The sequence below is a fragment of the Puntigrus tetrazona genome, unplaced genomic scaffold, assembly GCF_018831695.1.
Source record: "Puntigrus tetrazona isolate hp1 unplaced genomic scaffold, ASM1883169v1 S000001062, whole genome shotgun sequence".
Classification (NCBI taxonomy): domain Eukaryota; kingdom Metazoa; phylum Chordata; class Actinopteri; order Cypriniformes; family Cyprinidae; genus Puntigrus; species Puntigrus tetrazona.
In genome coordinates, this window is record NW_025048651.1 from 1 (window position 1) to 23,150 (window position 23,150).

At 49.2% G+C, this 23,150-nt stretch overlaps 27 non-coding genes across 27 annotated transcripts; 6 read left to right on the forward strand and 21 right to left on the reverse strand.

Annotated features, from left to right (window-relative positions):
- Positions 1-559: 559 nt before the first annotated feature.
- Positions 560-666, reverse strand: LOC122340582. The gene has a single exon (XR_006250282.1). It is a non-coding gene; the product is annotated as a U6 spliceosomal RNA (small nuclear RNA).
- A 607-nt stretch (positions 667-1,273) lies between these two features.
- Positions 1,274-1,414, forward strand: LOC122340628. The gene has a single exon (XR_006250326.1). It is a non-coding gene; the product is annotated as a U4 spliceosomal RNA (small nuclear RNA).
- Positions 1,415-1,772: 358 nt separating this feature from the next.
- On the reverse strand, positions 1,773-1,855 carry trnas-gcu. Its single transcript has one exon. It is a non-coding gene; the product is annotated as a tRNA-Ser (tRNA).
- Positions 1,856-1,996: 141 nt separating this feature from the next.
- On the reverse strand, positions 1,997-2,068 carry trnap-agg. The gene has a single exon. It is a non-coding gene; the product is annotated as a tRNA-Pro (tRNA).
- Positions 2,069-2,401: 333 nt separating this feature from the next.
- trnaq-cug lies at positions 2,402-2,473 on the reverse strand. The gene has a single exon. It is a non-coding gene; the product is annotated as a tRNA-Gln (tRNA).
- Positions 2,474-3,165: 692 nt separating this feature from the next.
- LOC122340619 lies at positions 3,166-3,272 on the reverse strand. The gene has a single exon (XR_006250317.1). It is a non-coding gene; the product is annotated as a U6 spliceosomal RNA (small nuclear RNA).
- A 601-nt stretch (positions 3,273-3,873) lies between these two features.
- Positions 3,874-4,013, forward strand: LOC122340694. Its single transcript, XR_006250387.1, has one exon. It is a non-coding gene; the product is annotated as a U4 spliceosomal RNA (small nuclear RNA).
- A 359-nt stretch (positions 4,014-4,372) lies between these two features.
- trnas-gcu lies at positions 4,373-4,454 on the reverse strand. Its single transcript has one exon. It is a non-coding gene; the product is annotated as a tRNA-Ser (tRNA).
- A 141-nt stretch (positions 4,455-4,595) lies between these two features.
- Positions 4,596-4,667, reverse strand: trnap-agg. The gene has a single exon. It is a non-coding gene; the product is annotated as a tRNA-Pro (tRNA).
- A 1,072-nt stretch (positions 4,668-5,739) lies between these two features.
- LOC122340636 lies at positions 5,740-5,848 on the reverse strand. Its single transcript, XR_006250334.1, has one exon. It is a non-coding gene; the product is annotated as a U6 spliceosomal RNA (small nuclear RNA).
- Positions 5,849-6,450: 602 nt separating this feature from the next.
- LOC122340668 lies at positions 6,451-6,591 on the forward strand. The gene has a single exon (XR_006250362.1). It is a non-coding gene; the product is annotated as a U4 spliceosomal RNA (small nuclear RNA).
- A 354-nt stretch (positions 6,592-6,945) lies between these two features.
- trnas-gcu lies at positions 6,946-7,026 on the reverse strand. The gene has a single exon. It is a non-coding gene; the product is annotated as a tRNA-Ser (tRNA).
- A 7,890-nt stretch (positions 7,027-14,916) lies between these two features.
- LOC122340614 lies at positions 14,917-15,023 on the reverse strand. Its single transcript, XR_006250313.1, has one exon. It is a non-coding gene; the product is annotated as a U6 spliceosomal RNA (small nuclear RNA).
- A 603-nt stretch (positions 15,024-15,626) lies between these two features.
- LOC122340671 lies at positions 15,627-15,765 on the forward strand. Its single transcript, XR_006250365.1, has one exon. It is a non-coding gene; the product is annotated as a U4 spliceosomal RNA (small nuclear RNA).
- Positions 15,766-16,126: 361 nt separating this feature from the next.
- Positions 16,127-16,208, reverse strand: trnas-gcu. The gene has a single exon. It is a non-coding gene; the product is annotated as a tRNA-Ser (tRNA).
- Positions 16,209-16,349: 141 nt separating this feature from the next.
- trnap-agg lies at positions 16,350-16,421 on the reverse strand. The gene has a single exon. It is a non-coding gene; the product is annotated as a tRNA-Pro (tRNA).
- Positions 16,422-16,761: 340 nt separating this feature from the next.
- trnaq-cug lies at positions 16,762-16,833 on the reverse strand. The gene has a single exon. It is a non-coding gene; the product is annotated as a tRNA-Gln (tRNA).
- Positions 16,834-17,523: 690 nt separating this feature from the next.
- LOC122340609 lies at positions 17,524-17,630 on the reverse strand. The gene has a single exon (XR_006250308.1). It is a non-coding gene; the product is annotated as a U6 spliceosomal RNA (small nuclear RNA).
- Positions 17,631-18,233: 603 nt separating this feature from the next.
- On the forward strand, positions 18,234-18,374 carry LOC122340639. The gene has a single exon (XR_006250337.1). It is a non-coding gene; the product is annotated as a U4 spliceosomal RNA (small nuclear RNA).
- Positions 18,375-18,948: 574 nt separating this feature from the next.
- On the reverse strand, positions 18,949-19,020 carry trnap-agg. Its single transcript has one exon. It is a non-coding gene; the product is annotated as a tRNA-Pro (tRNA).
- A 340-nt stretch (positions 19,021-19,360) lies between these two features.
- On the reverse strand, positions 19,361-19,432 carry trnaq-cug. The gene has a single exon. It is a non-coding gene; the product is annotated as a tRNA-Gln (tRNA).
- Positions 19,433-20,113: 681 nt separating this feature from the next.
- LOC122340621 lies at positions 20,114-20,223 on the reverse strand. Its single transcript, XR_006250319.1, has one exon. It is a non-coding gene; the product is annotated as a U6 spliceosomal RNA (small nuclear RNA).
- A 605-nt stretch (positions 20,224-20,828) lies between these two features.
- LOC122340651 lies at positions 20,829-20,969 on the forward strand. The gene has a single exon (XR_006250348.1). It is a non-coding gene; the product is annotated as a U4 spliceosomal RNA (small nuclear RNA).
- Positions 20,970-21,332: 363 nt separating this feature from the next.
- trnas-gcu lies at positions 21,333-21,414 on the reverse strand. The gene has a single exon. It is a non-coding gene; the product is annotated as a tRNA-Ser (tRNA).
- A 141-nt stretch (positions 21,415-21,555) lies between these two features.
- Positions 21,556-21,627, reverse strand: trnap-agg. The gene has a single exon. It is a non-coding gene; the product is annotated as a tRNA-Pro (tRNA).
- Positions 21,628-21,965: 338 nt separating this feature from the next.
- On the reverse strand, positions 21,966-22,037 carry trnaq-cug. The gene has a single exon. It is a non-coding gene; the product is annotated as a tRNA-Gln (tRNA).
- A 693-nt stretch (positions 22,038-22,730) lies between these two features.
- On the reverse strand, positions 22,731-22,837 carry LOC122340584. Its single transcript, XR_006250283.1, has one exon. It is a non-coding gene; the product is annotated as a U6 spliceosomal RNA (small nuclear RNA).
- Between the last annotated feature and the right edge of the window lie 313 nt (positions 22,838-23,150).

Sequence of the window (23,150 nt, forward strand, 5' to 3'; positions counted from 1 at the left end):
TGCAGAATGCTGACCGATACACTATGGAAACCAGGGATTCCGCGGAGAGAGAGAGTGACGGGATGGAAAGTGCCACAGTCAAATTGGTAGCATCAGTAGGGTGTCTGCACTTCTTTTGGCAAGGTAGAAAAGGCTGAAACCTGCAAGCTTCAGAACTGTGCCCAAACGATACACCTGGGGTGCAGTAGAGTACAACGGCAGCATCCGCTGAGGTAAGGGGCTGGACACATCTGTCCATGGCACCGAGTACTATTGCAAAGGGGCGTGGCCTCTGCCTTTCTCAGAACAAGAGGTGGGCGGAAAGCAGAGCTGCTGAGCTCTGGGTTGGCTACCTGGAAAGACATCAAGCGAAGAGGATGGAATTCGAACCCATGCGTGCAGAGCACAATGGATTAGCAGCCCATCGCCTTAACCACTCTGCCACCTCGTTGTTGGCCGGTCTGCAAATCCGTACTTGGCCGTTTTTTTGCCAGATCGCCTTTCAACGGCCCAAATGTACATTCAACCTATTTTCACGACGCTAGGGCAGAAAGAGTGGAGGAGCACGAGCATCGTGACTGAAAAGATGGAGCGCTTCACGGATTTGCGTGTCATCCTTTCGCAGGGGCCATGCTAATCTTCTCTGTATCGATCCAATTTTAGTATATGTGCTGCCGTGGCGAGCACAAGACTGCTGCTCGGCTCCAGGTATGTGTACCCTTCGGGTCCCTGCGAGCTCTCGCCAAGGTGGTAGGGTCCATCGAGCCGTCTCGACACCTCGTATACCGTGCTGTACTGGGGTGCAGTACAGTACACGGCAGCGTCCGCTGAGGCAAGGGGCTGGACACACCTGTCCATGGCACCGGAGACCTATTGCAAAAGGGGGCGTGGCCTCTGCCTTTCTCAAAACAAGGGGTGGCAGGAAAGGAGAGAAAAACAAAACCAGTCAGACCGGGTGACAGCTGCGGGCAGTTAAATACATGTAAGAACTGCAGCTGGGTTGTGGTGAAATATATCTCTAGGGCAAAGGAGATGGGGAACGATTTTAAAAGCAAGCGCTCCCACGCTGAGACGGGCAGACCGGGATCCAGCGTAACGTGTTGTAAATGGTAGGGTGGATGCGGGAGGTAACCCTGCGACTGAGCTGCGATGAATACTGGGTTCTCTGGGTTAGCAGACACTCTTTGCAGCCCCCTAGGCCAGAAGGCTGACTGCGCGGCGGTTTGAAGCTTGTTACCACCCTGTCGGTCCACGTCCACTTAGGTGGGCTGAAGAGGTCGCGCACCTCGTGGGCATTCTTTCGCAGAGGCAATATTGTAGCCTATGAGGCTCATCCGAGGCGCGATCATTGCTGGTTGAAAACTTTACCCAATACCTCGCCGGGATGACTTGAAATACAGTCAGCCTTGGCAATTTTTGCCAGCCTGTCCGGAGGCTTTGCGTTTGGTTGAAAAAGATAAGCTCTTCTTCTTTCTCTTCTCTTTTTTCAATCACGTGCAGGTTTTCGACCTTTGTGCAGCCGAGGAACTGCATTGAGCGTGTCGGACAAGGAAGATGAGCGAAAGGTGTAAAGCGATGGTGTTTGCCAGATTGGATTCTAAAAAGAATTGGACAAGAATTGTCCGGTGAGGATGGTCTTCCAAACCCACGCGTGTAGAGCAAAGCGGCTAAGCAGTCCAATCGGACACGCCCCTTATCATCAGCTGGTTAGTAGGGCACGCAAAGAAGTGAATGGCCTGGGTCAGAAAACAAAGCTGCAGAGCTCTGGGTTGGCCACCTGGAAAGACACCAAGCGGCGAGGATGGGATTCGAACCCCGCGCGTGCAGAGCACAATGGATTAGCAGTCCATCGCCTTAACCACTCGGCCACCTCGTCGATGGCCACGCGCAGCAGCGACTTTGGAAGAAGACCTGAAAGGAGGAGTCAAAATGGAAAGAACAGACATTGACAGAAAACAAGGGCCTAGCAGTGTCAAAGAGAAGCGAACAGAAGGCTGATTCTGAAGAAGCTGCTGGCGGGCTCGTCCGGGATTTGAACCCGGGACCTCTCGCACCCTAAGCGAGAATCATACCCCTAGACCAACGAGCCTACTGGGCCCTGAACAGGGTCTTCTGCAGGAACCCCTTTGGCACCTCCCTAGCAGAGAGAAAGGAAAAGAACATCTACAGCAACTTCAAAAAAGGAATTTTTGTCATGAAAGTAGTTAAACACAAGAAATGAAAGACAAATAAGGAACTCGTACTAACATGGAAATAATTGAAGCCCTCGACACAGTGTCAAAGGCACACAAATGACAGGCGGTCTCTGAATGGATTGAAAACTGGGGCTGGGCCTAACATGTAGATGGATTTTAGGGAGGATGCTGCTTAAATGGTCAGATGGCCCTCAGAGCTTGAGCTCTCGGTCAGTTCTTCATCAGTCAGGTCCCACCGAGATTTGAACTCGGATCGCTGGATTCAGAGTCCAGAGTGCTAACCATTACACCATAGAACCCTAGCTGCGGTTGCTTGTGCTCAGAAGGCCACAAAAGCAAGCATCTCTCAAGGGATTCGGTTGACCTTTCTTCTCTGGCAAGAAGACACTGAGGTTCCACCGAGATTTGGACTCGGATCGCTGGATTCAAAGTGCAGAATGCTGACCGATACACTATGGAAACCAGGGATTCGCGGAGAGAGAGAGTGACGGGATGGAAAGTGCCACAGTCAAATTGGTAGCATCAGTAGGGTGTCTGCACTTTTTTTGGCAAGGTAGAAAAGGCTGAAACCTGCAAGCTTCAGAACTGTGCCCAAACGATACACCTGGGGTGCAGTAGAGTACAACGGCAGCATCCGCTGAGGTAAGGGGCTGGACACATCTGTCCATGGCACCGGAGTACTATTGCAAAAGGGGGCGTGGCCTCTGCCTTTCTCAGAACAAGAGGTGGGCGGAAAGCAGAGCTGCTGAGCTCTGGGTTGGCTACCTGGAAAGACATCAAGCGAAGAGGATGGAATTCGAACCCATGCGTGCAGAGCACAATGGATTAGCAGCCCATCGCCTTAACCACTCTGCCACCTCGTTGTTGGCTGGTCTGCAAATCCGGACTTGGCCGTTTTTTGCCAGATCGCCTTTCAACGGCCCGAATGTACATTCAACCTATTTTCACGACGCTAGGGCAGAAAGAGTGGAGGAGCACGAGCATCGTGACTGAAAAGATGGGGAGCTTCACGGATTTGCGTGTCATCCTTTCGCAGGGGCCATGCTAATCTTCTCTGTATCGATCCAATTTTAGTATATGTGCTGCCGTGGCGAGCACAAGACTGCTGCTCGGCTCCAGGTATGTGTACCGCCGGGTCCCCGCGAGAGCTCGCCAAGGTGGTAGGGTCCATCGAGCCGTCTCGACACCTCGTATACCGTGCTGTACTGGGGTGCAGTACAGTACACGGCAGCGTCCGCTGAGGCAAGGGCTGGACACACCTGTCCATGGCACCGGAGACCTATTGCAAAGGGGGCGTGGCCTCTGCCTTTCTCAAAACAAGGGGTGGCAGGAAAGGAGAGAAAAACAAAACCAGTCAGACGGGTGACAGCTGCGGGCAGTTAAATACATGTAAGAACTGCAGCTGGGTTGTGGTGAAATATCTCTAGGGCAAAGGAGATGGAGAACGATTTTAAAAGCAAGCGCTCCCACGCTGAGGCGGGCAGACCGGGATCCAGCGTAGCGTGTTGTAAATGGTAGGGTGGATGCGGGAGGTAACCCTGCGACTGAGCTGCGATGAATACTGGGTCCTCTGGGTTAGCAGACACTCTTTGCAGCCCCCTAGGCCAGAAGGCTGACTGCGTGGCGGTTTGAAGCTTGTTACCACCCTGTCGGTCCACGTCCACTTAGGTGGGCTGAAGAGGTCGCGCACCTCGTGGGCATTCTTTCGCAGAGGCAATATTGTAGCCTATGAGGCTCATCCGAGGCGCGATCATTGCTGGTTGAAAACTTTACCCAATACCTCGCCGGGATGACTTGAAATACAGTCAGCCTTGGCAATTTTGCCAGCCTGTCCGGAGGCTTTGCGTTTGGTTGAAAAAGATAAGCTCTTCTTCTTTCTCTTCTCTTTTTTCAATCACGTGCAGGTTTTCGACCTTTGTGCAGCCGAGGAACTGCATTGAGCGTGTCGGACAAGGAAGATGAAGCGAAAGGTGTAAAGCGATGGTGTTTGCCAGATTGGATTCTAAAAGAATTGGACAAGAATTGTCCGGTGAGGATGGTCTTCCAAACCCACGCGTGTAGAGCAAAACGGCTAAGCAGTCCAATCCGGACACGCCCCTTATCATCAGCTGGTTAGTAGGGCACGCAAAGAAGTGAATGGCCTGGGTCAGAAAACAAAGCTGCAGAGCTCTGGGTTGGCCACCTGGAAAGACACCAAGCGACGAGGATGGGATTCGAACCCACGCGTGCAGAGCACAATGGATTAGCAGTCCATCGCCTTAACCACTCGGCCACCTCGTCGATGGCCACGCCGCAGCGACTCTTTGGAAGAAGACCTGAAAGGAGGAGTCAAAATGGAAAGAACAGACATTGACAGAAAACAAGGGCCTAGCAGTGTCAAAGAGAAGCGAACAGAAGGCTGATTCTGAAGAAGCTGCTGGCGGGCTCGTCCGGGATTTGAACCCGGGACCTCTCGCACCCTAAGCGAGAATCATACCCCTAGACCAACGAGCCTACTGGGCCCTGAACAGGGGGTCTTCTGCAGGAACCCCCTTTGGCACCTCCCTAGCAGAGAGAAAGGAAAAGAACATCTACAGCAACTACAAAATAAGGGAATTTTTGTCATGAAAGTAGTTAAACACAAGAAATGAAAGACAAATAAGGAACTCGTACTAACATGGAAATAATTGAAGCCCTCGACACAGTGTCAAAGGCAAACAAATGACAGGCGGTCTCTGAATGGATTGAAAACTGGGGCTGGGCCTAACATGTAGATGGATTTTAGGGAGGATGCTGCTTAAATGGTCAGATGGCCCTCAGAGCTTGAGCTCTCGGTCAGTTCTTCATCTAAAACAGGTCCCACTGAGATTTGAACTCGGATCGCTGGATTCAGAGTCCAGAGTGCTAACCATTACACCGTAGAACCCTAGCTGCGGTTGCTTGTGCTCAGAAGGCCACAAAAGCAAGCATCTCTCAAGGGATTCGGTTGACCTTTCTTCTCTGGCAAGAAGACACTGAGGTTCCACCGAGATTTGGACTCGGATCGCTGGATTCAAAGTGCAGAATGCTGACCGATACACTATGGAAACCAGGGGATTCCGCGGAGAGAGAGAGTGACGGGATGGAAAGTGCCACAGTCAAATTGGTAGCATCAGTAGGGTGTCTGCACTTTTTTTGGCAAGGTAGAAAAGGCTGAAACCTGCAAGCTTCAGAACTGTGCCCAAACGATACACCTGGGGTGCAGTAGAGACACATCTGTCCATGGCACTGGAGTACTATTGCAAAAGGGGGCGTGGCCTCTGCCTTTCTCAGAACAAGAGGTGGGCGGAAAGCAGAGCTGCTGAGCTCTGGGTTGGCTACCTGGAAAGACATCAAGCGAAGAGGATGGAATTCGAACCCATGCGTGCAGAGCACAATGGATTAGCAGCCCATCGCCTTAACCACTCTGCCACCTCGTTGTTGGCCGGTCTGCAAATCTGGACTTGGCCGGTTTTTGCCAGATCGCCTTTCAACGGCCCGAATGTACATTCAACCTATTTTCACGACGCTAGGGCAGAAAGAGTGGAGGAGAACGAGCAACGTGACTGAAAAGATGGAGCGCTTCACGGAGTTTGCGTGTCATCCTTTTCGCAGGGGCCATGCTAATCTTCTCTGTAGCGATCCAATTTTAGTATATGTGCTGCCGTGGCGAGCACAAGACTGCTGCTCGGCTCCAGGTATGTGTACCCCGGGTCCCCTGCGAGCTCGCCAAGGTAGTAGGGTCCATCGAGCCGTCTCGACACCTCGTATACCGTGCTGTACTGGGGTGCAGTACAGTACACGGCAGCGTCCGCTGAGGCAAGGGGCTGGACACACCTGTCCATGGCACGGAGACCTATTGCAAAAGGGGCGTGGCCTCTGCCTTTCTCAAAACAAGGGGTGGCAGGAGGAAGGAGAGAAAAACAAAACCAGTCAGACCGGGTGACAGCTGCGGGCAGTTAAATACATGTAAGAACTGCAGCTGGGTTGTGGTGAAATATCTCTAGGGCAAAGGAGATGGGGAACGATTTTAAAAGCAAGCGCTCCCACGCTGAGACGGGCAGACCGGGATCCAGCGTAACGTGTTGTAAATGGTGGGGTGGATGCGGGAGGTAACCCTGCGACTGAGCTGCGATGAATACTGGGTCCTCTGGGTTAGCAGACACTCTTTGCAGCCCCCTAGGCCAGAAGGCTGACTGCGTGGCGGTTTGAAGCTTGTTACCACCCTGTCGGTCCACGTCCACTTAGGTGGGCTGAAGAGGTCGCGCACCTCGTGGGCATTCTTTCGCAGAGGCAATATTGTAGCCTATGAGGCTTATCCGAGGCGTGATCATTGCTGGTTGAAAACTTTACCCAATACCTCGCCGGGATGACTTGAAATACAGTCAGCCTTGGCAATTTTTGCCAGCCTGTCCGGAGGCTTTGCGTTTGGTTGAAAAAGACAAGCTCTTCTTCTTTTCTTCTTTTTCAATCGCGTGCAGGTTTTGACCTTTGTGCAGCCGAGGAACTGCATTGAGCGTGTCGGACAAGGAAGATGAACGAAAGGTGTAAAGCGATGGTGTTTGCCAGATTGGATTCTAAAAAGAATTGGACAAGAATTGTCCGGTGAGGATGGTCTTCCAAACCCACGCGTGTAGAGCAAAACGGCTAAGCAGTCCAATCCGGACACGCCCCTTATCGTCAGCTCGTTAGTAGGGCACGCAAAGAAGTGAATGGCCTGGGTCAGAAAACAAAGCTGCAGAGCTCTGGGTTGGCCACCTGGAAAGACACCAAGCGACGAGGATGGGATTCGAACCACGCGTGCAGAGCACAATGGATTAGCAGTCCATCGCCTTAACCACTCGGCCACCTCGTCGATGGCCACTCCGCAGCGACTCTTTGGAAGAAGACCTGAAAGGAGGAGTCAAAATGGAAAGAACAGACATTGACAGAAAACAAGGGCCTAGCAGTGTCAAAAAGAACCGAACAGAAGGCTGCTTCTGAAGAAGCTGCTGGCGGGCTCGTCCGGGATTTGAACCGGGACCTCGCACACCTAAGCGAGAATCATACCCCTAGACCAACGAGCCTACTGGGTCCTGAACAGGGGGTCTTCTGCAGGAACCCCCTTTGGCACCTCCCTAGCAGAGAGAAAGGAAAAGAACATCTACAGCAACTACAAAATAAGGGAATTTTTGTCATGAAAGTAGTTAAACACAAGAAATGAAAGACAAATAAGGAACTCGTACTAACATGGAAATAATTGAAGCCCTCGACACAGTGTCAAAGGCAAACAAATGACAGGCGGTCTCTGAATGGATTGAAAACTGGGGCTGTGCCTAACATGTAGATGGATTTTAGGGAGGATGCTGCTTAAATGGTCAGATGGCCCTCAGAGCTTGAGCTCTCGGTCAGTTCTTCATCTAAAACAGGTCCCACTGAGATTTGAACTCGGATCGCTGGACTCAGAGTCCAGAGTGCTAACCATTACACCATGGAAGCCTAGCTGCGGTTGCTTGTGCTCAGAAGGCCACAAAAGCAAGCATCTCTCAAGGGATTCGGTTGACCTTTCTTCTCTGGCAAGAAGACACTGAGGTTCCACCGAGATTTGGACTCGGATCGCTGGATTCAAAGTGCAGAATGCTGACCGATACACTATGGAAACCAGGGGATTCCGCGGAGAGAGAGAGTGACGGGATGGAAAGTGCCACAGTCAAATTGGTAGCATCAGTAGGGTGTCTGCACTTTTTTTGGCAAGGTAGAAAAGGCTGAAACCTGCAAGCTTCAGAACTGTGCCCAAACGATACACCTGGGGTGCAGTAGAGTACAACGGCAGCATCCGCTGAGGTAAGGGGCTGGACACATCTGTCCATGGCACTGGAGTATGTGGGATTTATGTTTTAAAGGATTTATGTTTTACAGGTTTTACTCAATAGAAGCACTGTGCCCAGGCCTCATAAAGGCTGTGTTTTTCCATTTGATATTATGTGTTTTTCCATTTTGATATTATGTGTGTATGTGCTGTACAAAATGTCTTATCTACAGAAACAAGATATGGAGACTGCTGAGCTCATCTACTGGTCGAGAAGAAACAACTGCACCTGGTTCTGTGAAGGACACCCTGAATGGGAGGAAGACCCAAGCACAAGAATATAAATATTGTGTGAAATGTAGTGTGAGCATACAGGACTGCCCTGCATGCCTTGATGCTGTTGTTCTGTATCCTGAGCTCAGTCTCAATTATTCTGACTTTATTAAACTTAAGATTTTAAATTTAAGAGTAAGTCTCATCATTGACAGACCTGAACCTGGGAGGGAAACAACAAAGATTTTTCCCAACAATTTGGAGGGGGCACCGGATCTGTCTGAGACAGGTCTCTGCTGGGAATCCTCTGCTTCAACCATCAGTACTGAACAACGAAACAGGTAAGCAGTCACCTTTTTCATAAAAGAACTGCAGGATTGATTACTCTAAATTATCTGGTTGAAGTGGTGGAGGCACCAGTGGTTTTCTGTATATTGAAATCAGAATAATTGACGAATTCAAAAAGATTTAAAGAAGTAAATGCAGTCAAAATGAATAGAAAAATGGTAATGTCCTTTTAGAAAGGTTGAACTGTATAAGTAATTTCCTGACAAGGTTGAACTGCAAAAGGTAATTTCCTGGCAAGGTTGAACTGTAGTATTAATTTCCTGGCATGGTTGAGCTGTAAAATTAATGTCCTGGCAAGGTTGAAATTCACTAAAAGGGTGATTTCGTGAAACCCGACGTGGTAACTTACAGTTCGTGAAACCCGGCGTGGTACTCTACAGTTCGTGAAACCCGGCGTGGTAAGTTGCAGTTTAAAATACAGTTTGTAAAACCCGGCGTGGTACAAAAAAGGTATAAGAAATATTGTGAAGTGTGGTGTTATATCGATCTGTGTGTGTACCTGAGTGTGTGTGTGAATGAGATAAGATGATCTCGAGTATTTTGAGACCAAATTGTCGCGCACCCTCTCTGGACCGTCACTTAAGTGTGACCCGGTAGGAACGGACGCGAGGGTTTGGCCTCAAGTGCGGAGAAAGCTGAATGTATGAGCCCAAGAGATTGGGACACTGAATGACAAAAATAAAACAAGAGTGAAAGAAGCAGTACACACACAGTGGTTTCTGTATTAAGGACATTGATCCTGGGAAAATAGGTGGTGTTAGATTATATAATAAAAAGCCAATTAGTACCCATAGGGAAGCATAGAAAAGTTAGACATACAAACACCCCAATAACCTGATGGTGCAGACTGTTTGGTCATAATCCAAATTGTGAGAAGTGTAATTGGACTAGGTAAAATATAAACTGATAAAATGACTACCTATAAGGAAGTATGGGATAAATTGAGTAGACAAATGTTGGCACAGGCTGAAATTAAAGAAAAACCAAGGGTGACAAGAGAATTAGAAAAGGCATGGAAGCAATTAGAGTGTATTAATGGGTGGGACAATTCCACTGAGAACAAAGGGGAACTATTAAGGGCCATAATGAGAGAAGAAGAAAGAGCAGACAAAGAGCATAAAATGGCGGTACAGAACAGGCAAGCTGCAACATTTTTTACTAAAGGGAAATTAGAAAAAGAGGTGAAAGAAAAGGCCTATCAGACTAGAATATGGAGCAGAATAAAAAGTGTTATGGTCTGCAGGGTAAAAATTGCAGCTATTAATGAGAAACAATCAGAAGAAGAAAAACCTAGGCCCCCTTATGCAGAAAAGTCCCCTTCCGCTCCTTTAATGCTGCCTGTGATGCATGTTGTGGCAGGGGAAGTGTCCACGACAACCAAACAGGCAAATAAAAATGGAAGGTTTGTCCTGACAGGAGGGACAGTTGAGGTAGAACAAAGTGAGGAGGCTAGGTTTGAAGAAAAAAAAAGAGTAAGAGAGCTAATAAATGAAGAACTGACAAAACAACCCATGAGTTCAATCATTAACAGTAGTTTAGACAGAGAAATACTTCAGAGAACTCAGGAAGTAGTGGAATTAGAGCGACACGTAGGGCAGCTGACTGGAGAAAGGAAGAGACTGACGGGTGTGGATAAGGAGGAGGCAGCATGTGGAAGCAGAGTAGGTAGTCTGTATGGAGGAGAAAGTATACATGAGGAAAAATGTCAGAATGCTGAGGCAGAACTCGAAAGTAGGGAAAAGGAAATCAGAGAAGAATGTAGGGAAGATTCAATGAAAGGGCTAAGCCTAGCTAAAGGTCAGGGTGAAGAAAAGGATAGTGTAACAATCACTGGATATGAGCTGGACATAGACTGGGGTTATAAACAGGCGGCACAGGCCCAACAGAGGGCTGGTACAGCTACCAGCCCCCACAAAGGAGAAGGAGGTGCCTCAGGAACAACCTTATTACAAGCCTTAAATTTAAAGAAAGACATGGGGGTTAGAACAACATACCCAACCCAGTATCCACTGTACAGGATAGGAGGACAACAGAATCCAGAGTATAGACCATGGTGAAATGCAGACATGAATGCAGTACTGCAGAAATTGCAAGATCTAACTAAGGGAGGAATGAGATGGTTAAATAAACTGACCACATTAACCCATGGTAATGAACTAGCAATAGGGGACTTTAGGGCCCTAATGGGACATCTGCTTACCAGAACCCAGATGACTACTTTAGAGGATGAAGCTAGAATAGAAGACATGGCCAATGAGAAACCACTGTCAAAAGTAATTACCCAAATAAGCAGGGCTCTTACAAACCTATATCCAACACCAAAAATGACTTATCAATCTATCAAATTTAAGATAGGAGCAGAAGAATCTGAATAAGCATATCTGCATAGGACAGAACCTGAATGGGAAGAAAGGACAGGGCAGCACCCAGATTGCAGTGACATCTGTAAAGAGTTTTACAGGCAGGCAGTAGTGAAGGGAGTTACAGAAAAAGCAAAACAACAAATAGAAAACAGTCCAGAAATGTGCGGGGGTAGTGGAGAGACATGGGCCAGGTATTTCATTTACTATGTAGACAAAGCCATGGAAAAACAAGAAAGGGAGGATTCTGAAGTAGACAAACTGAAAACACAACTACTAAAATTGCAAATAGAGGCAGAAAAAGAAAAGAATAAAAAGAAGCCTAGAGAGGGAGCTCTGCAAATGCCTGTAATGAATCAGGGGATGAAGGGACAGGAAGTGTCACAAGGGGCAGCAAACTATCAGCCTGAGGGCCCATATGATTATCCATATGACCAGCTGCCGGACTGGCCACCTTATGGAAATGGGTGGGAAAACCAAAATTATAGGGGGAATTACGGGAGACCAGGGAGAGAGCAGGGGTGATATCTGTGCGGAGCAGGTGATCACTGGAGAAAAGACTGCCCACTGAATAGACGGGGACAACCTCCTGCACGGGGACGGGCTCCTGTCAGAGGAGGGCATAAGGGAAGAGGAAGAGGTGTCCGCAGAAATGTCGCGTGGTCTAACAACCAACAGGTGCCCAGACAAAGCCCAGTCTGGGGCCAGGCAGACCAGGCGGATTATTGATGAGACCAACAGAGAACCTGTAAGGGGGCTGAGGTTGAGCCCTACCTAACTATACTGGTCAACAGACAGCCAGTACAGGCCTTAGTGGACACTGGGGCCTACTTCTATACAATCAGGCTGGAATGGTTGAGAAAGGACTTTATTATGCTTTGCCAGTGTGCCCTCTGCTCTGCTCGGACGAGACCTGTTAGTAAAATTGGGGGTGAAAATTCTGTGTAGCCCAGAGGGCATAATTTTAACTTTTCCAAATGGAAAAACACAAAACTGTTCCATTAAGGGTGGTCTAGTACCTGCAGCTGGTCAATGGGTATTAACTAAAAAAGGAAGAGTGGGAGTGGACATTTATTGGGTCAGAGTGCTGCATCCAGAACAAACCAACTTTAGGCAGCTGATAAACCAGAGACCAGACCTGTTGAGACACTTCCTGACAGTTTCTGACCCATTATACTGTACTTTATACTATGACAAAAAGCAATGATGAGGTTTATGCAACAGAGTTTAGCCAATATGTAGATAAAAGAGATACCAACCTGAAAGGCTCAGTCATATACATTGGAAAGGAAGGGGTAGCTGTGGAAGTAAGGTTAAGTAAGGAAAAATATGACTGGTTTGAAATGAAAACTGTCTCTGTACCACACATTTCCTTAATGATAAGTAAACACCACGGAGCAAAGGCCTTAGGGCCCATGGTAAAAAGACTAAAACAGGCAGCAGATTGGGAAGATGAGAGACAGGGTTGGGAAAGATAGCACATGACAGGAGGTCACAGACTACAAATAGAAGAAATATGTGAGGGCAGGTACGAGAAGTTAAGGTCAAACAGAGAAAAGACTAATGCTGTAATGGATGGGCCAGGGGCAGAAGAGATGCTAGCCAACCTACCAGAAAAGTTATGGTCAACAGGAAGTGAGGATGTGGGTTATTGTGATATTCAACCAGTGTCTTTTGAAATAAACAAAACAACAGTGGTAAAGGAGAGACAGTATAGAAATAATTGTGAGGCCATGACTGGTATTGCCCCCACCATTCAGAGTCTATTGAACAAGGGAGTGCTGTGTGAGACCACCTCTGAGTGGAACACCCCAATACTGCCTGTCATTAAACACTACACAGGGAAATATAGAATGGTAAATGACCTGAGAAAAATAAATGAGAGGGTTATGACAATACAACTGCCCACTTCAAATCCTTACACCATTTTAACCAGATTGACCCCAGAACACACCGACTTCTACTGTATAGATCTGGCAAATGCATTTTTGTGTATACATTTAGAGCTTTAGTGAAGGAAATAGGAATAAAAAAAGTAAGGGTGAATTGAATTTGACAACAGAGGCTGAACAGGCCTTAATTACCGTAAAGGGGACATGGCAAAGGCTGCTGCTGTACAAACCCCAGACTATGGCCAACCTTTAGATTTAGATGTGACAACCACGGGCAAAACTGTGAGTGGTGTGCTATACCAGAAACAATTTCAACAAAGACGAGTGTTGAGTTTATAATTAGAGAGCAAGCTGCATCCTTCCCAGAAGCACTAATATGGAGGAGTATACCATAATAAAAGCCAAGGTAAAGTTGAACGACTGAACCTGACCATAAAAACAAAATAGCCAAAATCTGTGCAAGCACTTCTGTGAATTGGGTAGAAGCATTACCAATAGCTTTAATGTATGTGAGATGTTCAATAAACAGAACCACTGGATTTACTGCTTTTGAATTAACCACTGGACGCCAATTTCCTGGCCCATGGGCCCCAATGCCTGGGGATGGGTAGACTGATAAACCTAAGGCCTACAAACAAAAAGTAAGAGCTGTTATTAACACATTTTCCACACAGACGTTTTGGCCTGAAATAGAGCAACAGGAATTGGACATGAAAAGAGGACATGACGAGCAGTGGGTGAGGCTGAAACAAATGAAACGAAAATGGTCTGCCCCCAAGGTGGTCAGAGCCCATGAAAATACCTGCGCGAACCTCGCACTGCGTACAGTTGGCTGGAAAAGGTAACACATGGTTTCACTTGTCTGCTTGCTGTTTCTGTTATGACCCTAGCAGGTTTCTGACAACAGTTCGAGCTGACCTTCGAGAAGGTCAGAGAGAGGGAGAAGAGGGAGAAGAGACGGGAGACGGGGAAACGGCAACAGACCAACCCGAGGAGGGAGACAAACAACAAGCAGATAATAATTCTGGTGCTAAATCATGAGGGATAATGTTAACAAGGTGGTCATATGTTGGGGGGTGGGAATTGTTGTAGTAATAATAACGTTGATACTGTGGAATGGAACAAGAGAGGGAGGGACTCAAGGCAGACACAAAAGAGATGTCATAAGGGGTGGGGGAGAAGCAAAACTAACTCTGGTAAAGGGAAAAAGGAAAAGATTGCCTGTGGGAATTTGACTTATACCAGGTGATTCACTGTGAGGAAGAAGTGGAGCAAAAGTTGTGATCTCTTTAGAGAGATCAAGAGAGAGGAATTGTGGGATTTATGTTTTAAAGGATTTATGTTTTACAGGTTTTACTCAATAGAAGCACTGTGCCCAGGCCTCATAAAGGCTGTGTTTTTCCATTTGATATTATGTGTTTTTCCATTTTGATATTATGTGTGTATGTGCTGTACAAAATGTCTTATCTACAGAAACAAGATATGGAGACTGCTGAGCTCATCTACTGGTCGAGAAGAAACAACTGCACCTGGTTCTGTGAAGGACACCCTGAATGGGAGGAAGACCCAAGCACAAGAATATAAATATTGTGTGAAATGTAGTGTGAGCATACAGGACTGCCCTGCATGCCTTGATGCTGTTGTTCTGTATCCTGAGCTCAGTCTCAATTATTCTGACTTTATTAAACTTAAGATTTTAAATTTAAGAGTAAGTCTCATCATTGACAGACCTGAACCTGGGAGGGAAACAACAAAGATTTTTCCCAACAAGTACTATTGCAAAAGGGGGCGTGGCCTCTGCCTTTCTCAGAACAAGAGGTGGGCGGAAAGCAGAGCTGCTGAGCTCTGGGTTGGCTACCTGGAAAGACATCAAGCGAAGAGGATGGAATTCGAACCCATGCGTGCAGAGCACAATGGATTAGCAGCCCATCGCCTTAACCACTCTGCCACCTCGTTGTTGGCCGGTCTGCAAATCCGGACTTGGCCGTGTTTTGCCAGATCGCCTTTCAACGGCCCGAATGTACATTCAACCTATTTTCACGACGCTAGGGCAGAAAGAGTGGAGGAGAACGAGCAACGTGACTGAAAAGATGGAGCGCTTCACGGATTTGCGTGTCATCCTTTCGCAGGGGCCATGCTAATCTTCTCTGTATCGATCCAATTTTAGTATATGTGCTGTCGTGGCGAGCACAAGACTGCTGCTCGGCTCCAGGTATGTGTACCCTTCGGGTCCCTGCGAGCTCTCGCCAAGGTGGTAGGGTCCATCGAGCCGTCTCGACACCTCGTATACCGTGCTGTACTGGGGTGCAGTACAGTACACGGCAGCGTCCGCTGAGGCAAGGGGCTGGACACACCTGTCCATGGCACCGGAGACCTATTGCAAAAGGGGGCGTGGCCTCTGCCTTTCTCAAAACAAGGGGTGGCAGGAAAGGAGAAAAACAAAACCAGTCAGACCGGGTGACAGCTGCGGGCAGTTAAATACATGTAAGAACTGCAGCTGGGTTGTGGTGAAATATCTCTAGGGCAAAGGAGATGGGGAACGATTTTAAAAGCAAGCGCTCCCACGCTGAGACGGGCAGACCGGGATCCAGCGTAACGTGTTGTAAATGGTAGGGTGGATGCGGGAGGTAACCCTGCGACTGAGCTGCAATGAATACTGGGTCCTCTGGGTTAGCAGACACTCTTTGCAGCCCCCTAGGCCAGAAGGCTGACTGCGTGGCGGTTTGAAGCTTGTTACCACCCTGTCGGTCCACGTCCACTTAGGTGGGCTGAAGAGGTCGCGCACCTCGTGGGCATTCTTTCGCAGAGGCAATATTGTAGCCTATGAGGCTTATCCGAGGCGCGATCATTGCTGGTTGAAAACTTTACCCAATACCTCGCCGGGATGACTTGAAATACAGTCAGCCTTGGCAATTTTTGCCAGCCTGTCCGGAAGCTTTGCGTTTGGTTGAAAAAGACAAGCTCTTCTTCTTTCTCTTCTCTTTTTTCAATCGCATGCAGGTTTTTGACCTTTGTGCAGCCGAGGAACTGCATTGAGCGTGTCGGACAAGGAAGATGAACGAAAGGTGTAAAGCGATGGTGTTTGCCAGATTGGAATCTAAAAAGAATTGGACAAGAATTGTCCGGTGAGGATGGTCTTCCAAACCCACGCGTGTAGAGCAAAACGGCTAAGCAGTCCAATCCGGACACGCCCCTTATCGTCAGCTCGTTAGTAGGGCACGCAAAGAAGTGAATGGCCTGGGTCAGAAAACAAAGCTGCAGAGCTCTGGGTTGGCCACCTGGAAAGACACCAAGCGACGAGAATGGGATTCGAACCCACGCGTGGAGAGCACAATGGATTAGCAGTCCATCGCCTTAACCACTCGGCCACCTCGTCGATGGCCACTCCGCAGCGACTCTTTGGAAGAAGACCTGAAAGGAGGAGTCAAAATGGAAAGAACAGACATTGACAGAAAACAAGGGCCTAGCAGTGTCAAAGAGAAGCGAACAGAAGGCTGCTTCTGAAGAAGCTGCTGGCGGGCTCGTCCGGGATTTGAACCCGGGACCTCTCGCACCCTAAGCGAGAATCATACCCCTAGACCAACGAGCCTACTGGGTCCTGAACAGGGGGTCTTCTGCAGGAACCCCCTTTGGCACCTCCCTAGCAGAGAGAAAGGAAAAGAACATCTACAGCAACTACAAAATAAGGAGATTTTTGTCATGAAAGTAGTTAAACACAAGAAATGAAAGACAAATAAGGAACTCGTACTAACATGGAAATAATTGAAGCCCTCGACACAGTGTCAAAGGCAAACAAATGACAGGCGGTCTCTGAATGGATTGAAAACTGGGGCTGGGCCTAACATGTAGATGGATTTTAGGGAGGATGCTGCTTAAATGGTCAGATGGCCCTCAGAGCTTGAGCTCTCGGTCAGTTCTTCATCTAAAACAGGTCCCACCGAGATTTGAACTCGGATCGCTGGATTCAGAGTCCAGAGTGCTAACCATTACACCATGGAACCCTAGCTGCGGTTGCTTGTGCTCAGAAGGCCACAAAAGCAAGCATCTCTCAAGGGATTCGGTTGACCTTTCTTCTCTGGCAAGACGACACTGAGGTTCCACCGAGATTTGGACTCGGATCGCTGGATTCAAAGTGCAGAATGCTGACCGATACACTATGGAAACCAGGGATTCCGCGAGAGAGAGAGTGACGGGATGGAAAGTGCCACAGTCAAATTGGTAGCATCAGTAGGGTGTCTGCACTTTTTTGGCAAGGTAGAAAAGGCTGAAACCTGCAAGCTTCAGAACTGTGCCCAAACGATACACCTGGGGTGCAGTAGAGTACAACGGCAGCATCCGCTGAGGTAAGGGGCTGGACACATCTGTCCATGGCACCGGAGTACTATTGCAAAAGGGGGCGTGGCCTCTGCCTTTCTCAGAACAAGAGGTGGGCGGAAAGCAGAGCTGCTGAGCTCTGGGTTGGCTACCTGGAAAGACATCAAGCGAAGAGGATGGAATTCGAACCCATGCGTGCAGAGCACAATGGATTAGCAGCCCATCGCCTTAACCACTCTGCCACCTCGTTGTTGGCCGGTCTGCAAATCCGACTTGGCGCGTTTTTGCCAGATCGCCTTTCAACGGCCCGAATGTACATTCAACCTATTTTCACGACGCTAGGGCAGAAAGAGTGGAGGAGCACGAGCATCGTGACTGAAAAGATGGAGCGCTTCACGGATTTGCGTGTCATCCTTTCGCAGGGGCCATGCTAATCTTCTCTGTATCGATCCAATTTTAGTATATGTGCTGCCGTGGCAAGCACAAGACTGCTGCTCGGCTCCAGGTATGTGTACCCCTCGGGTCCCTGCGAGCTCTCGCCAAGGTGGTAGGGTCCATCGAGCCGTCTCGACACCTCAGATACCGTGCTGTACTGGGGTGCAGTACAGTACACGGCAGCGTCCGCTGAGGCAGGGGCTGGACACACCTGTCCATGGCACCGAGACCTATTGCAAAAGGGGGCGTGGCCTCTGCCTTTCTCAAAACAAGGGGTGGCAGGAAAGGAGAAAAACAAAACCAGTCAGACCGGGTGACAGCTGCGGGCAGTTAAATACATGTAAGAACTGCAGCTGGGTTGTGGTGAAATATCTCTAGGGCAAAGGAGATGGGGAACGATTTTAAAAGCAAGCGCTCCCCCACGCTGAGACGGGCAGACCGGGATCCAGCGTAACGTGTTGTAAATGGTAGGGTGGATGCGGGAGGTAACCCTGCGACTGAGCTGCGATGAATACTGGGTCCTCTGGGTTAGCAGACACTCTTTGCAGCCCCCTAGGCCAGAAGGCTGACTGCGCGGCGGTTTGAAGCTTGTTACCACCCTGTCGGTCCACGTCCACTTAGGTGGGCTGAAGAGGTCGCGCACCTCGTGGGTATTCTTTCGCAGAGGCAATATTGTAGCCTATGAGGCTCATCCGAGGCGCGATCATTGCTGGTTGAAAACTTTACCCAATACCTCGCCGGGATGACTTGAAATACAGTCAGCCTTGGCAATTTTTGCCAGCCTGTCCGGAGGCTTTGCGTTTGGTTTGAAAAAGATAAGCTCTTCTTCTTTCTCTTCTCTTTTTTCAATCACGTGCAGGTTTTCGACCTTTGTGCAGCCGAGGAACTGCATTGAGCGTGTCGGACAAGGAAGATGAACGAAAGGTGTAAAGCGATGGTGTTTGCCAGATTGGATTCTAAAAAGAATTGGACAAGAATTGTCCGGTGAGGATGGTCTTCCAAACCCGCGCGTAGAGCAAAGCGGCTAAGCAGTCCAATCCGGACACGCCCCTTATCATCAGCTGGTTAGTAGGGCACGCAAAGAAGTGAATGGCCTGGGTCAGAAAACAAAGCTGCAGAGCTCTGGGTTGGCCACCTGGAAAGACACCAAGCGACGAGGATGGGATTCGAACCCACGCGTGCAGAGCACAATGGATTAGCAGTCTTAACCACTCGGCCACCTCGTCGATGGCCACGCCGCAGCGACTCTTTGGAAGAAGACCTGAAAGGAGGAGTCAAAATGGAAAGAACAGACATTGACAGAAAACAAGGGCCTAGCAGTGTCAAAGAGAAGCGAACAGAAGGATGATTCTGAAGAAGCTGCTGGCGGGCTCGTCCGGGATTTGAACCCGGGACCTCTCGCACCCTAAGCGAGAATCATACCCCTAGACCAACAAGCCTACTGGGCCCTGAACAGGGGGTCTTCTGCAGGAACCCCCTTTGGCACCTCCCTAGCAGAGAGAAAGGAAAAGAACATCTACAGCAACTACAAAATAAGGGAATTTTTGTCATGAAAGTAGTTAAACACAAGAAATGAAAGACAAATAAGGAACTCGTACTAACATGGAAATAATTGAAGCCCTCGACACAGTGTCAAAGGCAAACAAATGACAGGCGGTCTCTGAATGGATTGAAAACTGGGGCTGGGCCTAACATGTAGATGGATTTTAGGGAGGATGCTGCTTAAATGGTCAGATGGCCCTCAGAGCTTGAGCTCTCGGTCAGTTCTTCATCTAAAACAGGTCCCACCGAGATTTGAACTCGGATCGCTGGATTCAGAGTCCAGAGTGCTAACCATTACACCATGGAACCCTAGCTGCGGTTGCTTGTGCTCAGAAGGCCACAAAAGCAAGCATCTCTCAAGGGATTCGGTTGACCTTTCTTCTCTGGCAAGAAGACACTGAGGTTCCACCGAGATTTGGACTCGGATCGCTGGATTCAAAGTGCAGAATGCTGACCGATACACTATGGAAACCAGGGATTCGCGGAGAGAGAGAGTGACGGGATGGAAAGTGCCACAGTCAAATTGGTAGCATCAGTAGGGTGTCTGCACTTCTTTTGGCAAGGTAGAAAAGGCTGAAACCTGCAAGCTTCAGAACTGTGCCCAAACGATACACCTGGGGTGCAACGGCAGCATCCGCTGAGGTAAGGGGCTGGACACATCTGTCCATGGCATCGGAGTACTATTGCAAAAGGGGGCGTGGCCTCTGCCTTTCTCAGAACAATAGGTGGGCGGAAAGCAGAGCTGCTGAGCTCTGGGTTGGCTACCTGGAAAGACATCAAGCGAAGAGGATGGAATTCGAACCCATGCATGCAGAGCACAATGGATTAGCAGCCCATCGCCTTAACCACTCTGCCACCTCGTTGTTGGCGGTCTGCAAATCCGGACTTGGCGTTTTTTTTGCCAGATCGCCTTTCAACGCCCGAATGTACATTCAACCTATTTTCACGACGCTAGGGCAGAAAGAGTGGAGGAGCACGAGCATCGTGACTGAAAAGATGGAGCGCTTCACGGATTTGCGTGTCATCCTTTTGCAGGGGCCATGCTAATCTTCTCTGTATCGATCCAATTTTAGTATATGTGTGCGCCGTGGCGAGCACACAAGACTGCTGCTCGGCTCCAGGTATGTGTACCCTTCGGGTCCCCGCGAGCTCTCGCCAAGGTGGTAGGGTCCATCGAGCCGTCTCGACACCTCGTATACCGTGCTGTACTGGGGTGCAGCAGTACAGTACACGAGCAGCGTCCGCTGAGGCAAGGGGCTGGACACACCTGTCCATGGCACCGGAGACCTATTGCAAAAGGGGCGTGGCCTCTGCCTTTCTCAAAACAAGGGGTGGCAGGAAAGGAGAAAAACAAAACCAGTCAGACCGGGTGACAGCTGCGGGCAGTTAAATACATGTAAGAACTGCAGCTGGGTTGTGGTGAAATATCTCTAGGGCAAAGGAGATGGGAACGATTTTAAAAGCAAGCGCTCCCACGCTGAGACGGGCAGACCGGGATCCAGCGTAACGTGTTGTAAATGGTAGGGTGGATGCGGGAGGTAACCCTGCGACTGAGCTGCGATGAATACTGGGTCCTCTGGGTTAGCAGACACTCTTTGCAGCCCCCTAGGCCAGAAGGCTGACTGCGCGGCGGTTTGAAGCTTGTTACCACCCTGTCGGTCCACGTCCACTTAGGTGGGCTGAAGAGGTCGCGCACCTCGTGGGCATTCTTTCGCAGAGGCAATATTGTAGCCTATGAGGCTCATCCGAGGCGCGATCATTGCTGGTTGAAAACTTTACCCAATACCTCGCCGGGATGACTTGAAATACAGTCAGCCTTGGCAATTTTTGCCAGCCTGTCCGGAGGCTTTGCGTTTGGTTGAAAAAGATAAGCTCTTCTTCTTTCTCTTCTCTTTTTTCAATCACGTGCAGGTTTTCGACCTTTTTGCAGCCGAGGAACTGCATTGAGCGTGTCGGACAAGGAAGATGAACGAAAGGTGTAAAGCGATGGTGTTTGCCAGATTGGATTCTAAAAAGAATTGGACAAGAATTGTCCGGTGAGGATGGTCTTCCAAACCCACGCGTGCGTGTAGAGCAAAACGGCTAAGCAGTCCAATCCGGACACGCCCCTTATCATCAGCTGGTTAGTAGGGCACGCAAAGAAGTGAATGGCCTGGGTCAGAAAACAAAGCTGCAGAGCTCTGGGTTGGCCACCTGGAAAGACACCAAGCGACGAGGATGGGATTCGAACCCACGCGTGCAGAGCACAATGGATTAGCAGTCCATCGCCTTAACCACTCGGCCACCTCGTCGATGGCCACGCCGCAGCGACTCTTTGGAAGAAGACCTGAAAGGAGGAGTCAAAATGGAAAGAACAGACATTGACAGAAAACAAGGGCCTAGCAGTGTCAAAGAGAACCGAACAGAAGGCTGCTTCTGAAGAAGCTGCTGGCGGGCTCGTCCGGGATTTGAACCCGGGACCTCTCGCACCCTAAGCGAGAATCATACCCCTAGACCAACGAGCCTACTGGGCCCTGAACAGGGGGTCTTCTGCAGGAACCCCTTTGGCACCTCCTAGCAGAGAGAAAGGAAAAGAACATCTACAGCAACTACAAAATAAGGGAATTTTTGTCATGAAAGTAGTTAAACACAAGAAATGAAAGACAAATAAGGAACTCGTACTAACATGGAAATAATTGAAGCCCTCGACACAGTGTCAAAGGCAAACAAATGACAGGCGGTCTCTGAATGGATTGAAAACTGGGGCTGGGCCTAACATGTAGATGGATTTTAGGGAGGATGCTGCTTAAATGGTCAGATGGCCCTCAGAGCTTGAGCTCTCGGTCAGTTCTTCATCTAAAACAGGTCCCACCGAGATTTGAACTCGGATCGCTGGATTCAGAGTCCAGAGTGCTAACCATTACACCATGGAACCCTAGCTGCGGTTGCTTGTGCTCAGAAGGCCACAAAAGCAAGCATCTCTCAAGGGATTCGGTTGACCTTTCTTCTCTGGCAAGAAGACACTGAGGTTCCACCGAGATTTGGACTCGGATCGCTGGATTCAAAGTGCAGAATGCTGACCGATACACTATGGAAACCAGGGATTCGCGGAGAGAGAGAGTGACGGGATGGAAAGTGCCACAGTCAAATTGGTAGCATCAGTAGGGTGTCTGCACTTTTTTTGGCAAGGTAGAAAAGGCTGAAACCTGCAAGCTTCAGAACTGTGCCCAAACGATACACCTGGGGTGCAGTAGAGTACAACGGCAGCATCCGCTGAGGTAAGGGGCTGGACACATCTGTCCATGGCACCGGAGTACTATTGCAAAAGGGGGCGTGGCCTCTGCCTTTCTCAGAACAAGAGGTGGGTGGAAAGCAGAGCTGCTGAGCTCTGGGTTGGCTACCTGGAAAGACATCAAGCGAAGAGGATGGAATTCGAACCCATGCGTGCAGAGCACAATGGATTAGCAGCCCATCGCCTTAACCACTCTGCCACCTCGTTGTTGGCCGGTCTGCAAATCCGGACTTGGCCGTTTTTTTGCCAGATCGCCTTTCAACGGCCCGAATGTACATTCAACCTATTTTCACGACGCTAGGGCAGAAAGAGTGGAGGAGCACGAGCATCGTGACTGAAAAGATGGAGCGCTTCACGGATTTGCGTGTCATCCTTTCGCAGGGGCCATGCTAATCTTCTCTGTATCGATCCAATTTTAGTATATGTGCTGCCGTGGCGAGCACAAGACTGCTGCTCGGCTCCAGGTATGTGTACCCTTCGGGTCCCTGCGAGCTCTCGCCAAGGTGGTAGGGTCCATCGAGCCGTCTCGACACCTCGTATACCGTGCTGTACTGGGGTGCAGTACAGTACACGTGCAGCAGCGTCCGCTGAGGCAAGGGGCTGGACACACCTGTCCATGGCACCGGAGACCTATTGCAAAGGGGCGTGGCCTCTGCCTTTCTCAAAACAAGGGGTGGCAGGAAAGGAGAGAAAACAAAACCAGTCAGACCGGGTGACAGCTGCGGGCAGTTAAATACATGTAAGAACTGCAGCTGG